Here is a 5,326-nt window from a genome sequence, read left to right on the forward strand (position 1 = left end):
GATTATGTTGATGTGTAGTGATTTACATTTAATTGTCCTGTAGTAATTAGCCGGCTCCAACTGAATGATGGAGAAAATATGAAATAATAATAAATTTAAATAATCTGAAATGTATAAATGCTGCCTCAAGTGTTGTCTTTTGTCCTCTGATATGTCCACTTTGGCCCTCTGCAGCTCACTTCTTTTCTAGGACCTTTCAGTCTTTACACAGCTGCCATCGACTTTAAATTATCCAGCATGTCTGATGATCTTCATTGTCTCATATAGTCCAACAGCTCTCTGGCTAGAGTTTTACACCAAGCAGTAAATAAATTATAACAGAGTTGACCATATGTACAATGTATTTAAATAAATTCTCCAAGAAGATGGAGGTTAAATTTGACTGTTAAACTTTAATACGGAGATCCTGAAATGATAATGGGAGTTACACAAACTGCATGTAGAGACTGTGTGTGTGCAGTGAATAAAAACATGGTTATGCAGGCTGAGCTTTCTATGTATGGTATGAAAACTTACTGTTACGTCTGCCGCTGGCATCCTGTCTGTCGGTTAACTGTCTCTATGATTTTGCATGACATGTTGAGTAGGATGTGTGGTTCCTCACTGTTAGTGAGGTAACTAAGTAGGGCTAGTTCATCAAGGTTTTCAGCCAATAAACAGGATGGTGTATCGGTCAGGACACAGGAATGAAGACGAGGAGATGTAATTTCTTCCTTTAACTGTATTGAGCTCCAGCAGTACTCATCACAACATTCCAATATCCATCATTGTCATTATAGTCTGTATGAAACCAAATAAGATTCAGATTCACTTTATTAGCCATTTGCAGTATAAAACCACATTGGAAAAAAATATGCAAGCTCAAAGTGCAATGTCACCACATAAAAAACATAAAAGACACAACATAAAACAGACAAGCAATTGCCACATAAAACTCAGTAATAAAACACTATTCAATAAAATCCATCCATAAGAAATAAAGTGCCTAATTTAAAGTGATCACAGCTTGGGGAAAAAAACTGTTGAAATGGCGATCGGTAGAACATTTGAAAGAGCGATACCTTCTCCCTGAGGGAAGCATCTCAAAGAAGGCCCCTGCAGGATGGCCTAAAGCATCATTAGCAAGTTTTAAAGCTCAATTCAAAAGTCTAGCTTTATATGTAACTTCCAGGAGCGGCAAAGTACAGCCAATGATCCTGCTGGCTGAGCGAACCACTTTGTTCAAAGACTTCTTCTCTTTCAAGGTGAGATTACCAAACCATACAGTAATACAACTAGTTAGGACACTCTCAATTACACAATAATAAAAATTCAAAAGAATCTTAGTTTTTTGAGTGAACTCTCAAAGCCTACTTAAAAAGAAGAGGCGCTGTCTCGCTTTCTTAGCAATTTTAGTCGTATTAGAGCTCCAATTCAAATCATGCGAAAGAGTCACACCACATTTCTCAGTAATCTGCACATTGGAATTATGGATAGTAATAGGCACATGATTCCTATTGTGACAAAAATCAATAACAAGTTCACATGTTTTTGAAGTGTTCAAAAGCAAGTTATTTTCCTTGCTCCATTGAACAACATTCTCCACCTCCTCGCTATAATGAGATTCATCATTTGAACTAATCAGCCCAATTATAGTTGTATCATCGGCATATTTGATTATCACATTATTAGCATTGGATGCTTCAAGGTCATGAGTATACAATGTGATCAATAGGGGGCTCAAGATACACCCGTCACACTCTGCATGTCTGTCTCTGTTTTCCCCTACACTCTCTCTCTCTCTCCCTACCTGTGCCTCGTTAGCCTCATGTCTTTCACCTGTGCTGCTCCCGCCCTGCTCATTAGTCCGTGTGTATATATACCTTGTGTTTCTGTCTTGTCTTTGTCGGGTCATTGTTTATTGTCACCCAGTGTTGCAGTTTGTTCTCGTGTCCTCAGCCTTACTCGCCTTGTCTCCCTGTTACCCTACTCATTTTTGGATTCTGGTTTTCACCCTTTTGGATTTCTGTTGGACAGCCTTTGCTTTTGGACTCAGTCAATCAGCCACTCTGTTTGTAAGTGTGCTCGTCTTTTGTTTGCTTATTAAAACCCTTGTGAACTGTTCCTGCTGGCTTTCGTGTCCTGCATTTGGGTCCTCCAACCTACTACCTGCTTCACCCATACCAAACCCTGACAACACCCCTGTGGTGAACCAGTGCTAACATACAACTCATCTGAAATACAACCATTGATTTTCACCCTTTGTGGTCGACAAGTGAGAAAATCAAAAATCCATTTACAAATGGCATTATCGAGTCCAAGACATTTCAATTTGTGAGAGAGCTTTGTTGGGACCATTGAATTAAAAGTCGAACTGTAGTCTATAAATAGCATTCTAGCATATGATTTATGTACATCTAGATGCTTGTAGACAGAGTTCAAAGCAAAAGAAATGGCGTCCTCGACACTTCTGTTTTTCCTATATGCAAATTGTAGTGGGTCCACAGACACAGGAATTTGATCTTTAATAATGTCCAACACCAACTGCTCAAAGGTTTTCATCAGGACAGATGTGAGGGCCCCTGGCCGATAGTCATTCAGACTCATCACAGGTGTCCTAATTACATTTATCTGACACTTTTATCCAAAACTACACGCCATTAGGCAAAAGTTTCTATACAAGATGTCTGTCTGATAGTGCTTTAGCTAAATTTAAGGATGCGATTCCATCCGCTCTAAATTCATTATCTAGTCACAAAGTAACGGAGGACTCCTATGCTTATTTCAGTCCCTCCCAAATCGATCATCTTGTTGATAGTGCTGCAGGCTCGCTGCGAATGACACTCGACTCTGTAGCCCCTCTAAAAAAGAAAATACTAAAACAAAGACGGTTAGCTCCATGGTATAACACTGAAACTCACAAATTAAAGCAAATATCGCGGAAACTTGAGAGGAATTGGCGATCCACCAAACTGGAAAATTCTCATTTAATTTGGCAAGATAGTCTTAAAACTTATAGGAAGGCCCTCCGTAATGCCAGAGCAGCATACTACTCGTCATTAATAGAGGAAAATAGGAACAACCCCAGGTTTCTTTTGAGCACTGTAGCCAGGCTGACAGAGAGTCACAGCTCTATTGAGCCAAGTATTCCCATAGCTCTCAGTAGTTACGACTTCTTGAGCTTCTTTAATGATAAAATTATAACTATTAGAAACAAAATTCACCAAGACCTGAAGAAGACGTTTTACCCTTAGTCAGCACTTCTCTACTAGATATGATCAATCTATCTTTATCAACAGGCTATGTACCGCAGTACTTTAAAGTAGCTGTAATTAAACCTCTTCTGAAAAAGCCCAAACTTGATCCGGATGTTTTAGCCAACTATAGACCTATATCTAACCTTCCATTTCTCTCTAAGGTCCTGAAGAAAGCAGTTGCTAAATAGCTGTGTGACTTTCTACAGAGCAATAGTTTATTTGAGGATTTTCAGTCAGGATTTAGAGCTCATCATAGCACAGAGACAGCACTGGTGAAAATTACTAACGACCTCCTTATTGCATCAGACAAAGGACTTGTCTCTGTACTGGTTTTATTAGATCTTAGTGCTGCATTTGATACCATTGACCATCAGATCCTATTGCAGAGACTGGAACATGTCATTGGCATTAAAGGAACCGCTCTAAGCTGGTTTAAGTCCTATTTATCAGATCGATTTCAGTTTGTACATGTTAACGATGAGTCCTCCATGCGCGCCAAAGTTAGTCATGGAGTTCCTCAAGGATCTGTCCTCGGACCAATCCTCTTCACTTTATATATGCTTCCTTTAGGCAATATTATCAGGAAATATTCCATAAACTTTCATTGTTATGCAGATGATACTCAGTTATATCTATCGATCAAGCCAGATGAAACTCATCAGTTAGCTAAACTTCAAATGTGCCTTCAGGATGTTAAAACCTGGATGACCTGTAATTTTCTAATGTTAAACTCAGATAAAACTGAAGTTATTGTTCTGGGGCCTAAGCACCTCCGTGACGCATTATCTAAAGATATAGTTTCCCTTGATGGCATCGCCCTGGCCTCCAGCACCACTGTGAGGAATCTTGGAGTTATCTTTGATCAGGACATGTAGTTTAACTCCAATAAGGACAAATTTCAAGGACCGCCTTTTTTCACCTACGTAATATTGCGAAAATCAGGAATATCCTGTCTAAAAATGATGGAGAAAAACTAGTCCATGCATTTGTTACTTCTAGGATGGATTACTGCAATTCCTTATTATCAGGCTGCTCGAAAAAGTCCATTAAGACTCTTCAGCTGATCCAGAATGCTGCAGCACGTGTTCTGACAGGAACCAGGAAAAGAGATCACATTTCTCCTGTTTTAGCTTCTCTGCATTGGCTTCCAGTAAAATCCAGAATAGAATTTAAAATCATTCTTCTTACCTACAAAGCTCTTAATGGTCAGGCACCATCTTATCTTAAAGAGCTCATAGTACCTTACTACCCCACCAGAGCACTGCGCTCCCAGAATGCAGGGTTACTTGTGGTTCCTAGAGTCTCCAAACTAGAATAGGAGCCAGAGCATTCAGCTATCAAGCTCCTCTCCTGTGGAACCAGGTTCCAGTTTGGGTTCAGGAGGCAGACACCATCACATTTAAGAGTAGGCTTAAGACTTTCCTCTTTGATAAAGCTTATAGTTAGGGCTGGCTCAGGTGAGTCCTGAACCATCCCTTAGTTATGCTGCTATAGGCCTAGACTGCCAGGGGTTTGCCGGGGATTTCCTATGATGCACTGAGCTCCTCTCTCCTCTACTTTCTCTCCCTCTGTATGCAACCTCATCCCATTATTGCATGTTACTAACACAACTTCTCCCCTTTCCGGTAGTCTTGTGCTTTGTTGTCCCTCTCCTCTCTCCTCCTATCACTTCCTGCAGGTGTTTCTGGCTCTGGAGCTGTGGAGTCTGGATCTGTGGTTGCGAGTCACCTGCTGCCGCCGACCTACAGCACATTTATTATTGAGACTTACTACCTCGTGACGGAGCGTTTCTATTTTAACCCGCGCAGCTTTTCTAGCATTTACTGTACTGGTTTAGAGGACCAGGAAACTCACAGACCAATCGCATGTGCTCCAATCGTCTCATGTGACGCTGCTCAGCCAATCAAATCTGTGCATACCGATGCTTGCGAGTCGAGTCCGCGAGATTCACCAGAGACGTTTTGGAAACACACCCGAATTGAGGAGACGAAAGATAAAAGAGATTTCACATGACTTTTAATCAAGAATGTACAGATTTTTACATGTACATTCCTCCCACGGGCAGTTCAAAACCAGAATATCTCATAGAT

This window comes from Micropterus dolomieu, linkage group LG06, assembly GCF_021292245.1.
Source record: "Micropterus dolomieu isolate WLL.071019.BEF.003 ecotype Adirondacks linkage group LG06, ASM2129224v1, whole genome shotgun sequence".
Classification (NCBI taxonomy): Eukaryota; Metazoa; Chordata; class Actinopteri; order Centrarchiformes; family Centrarchidae; genus Micropterus; species Micropterus dolomieu.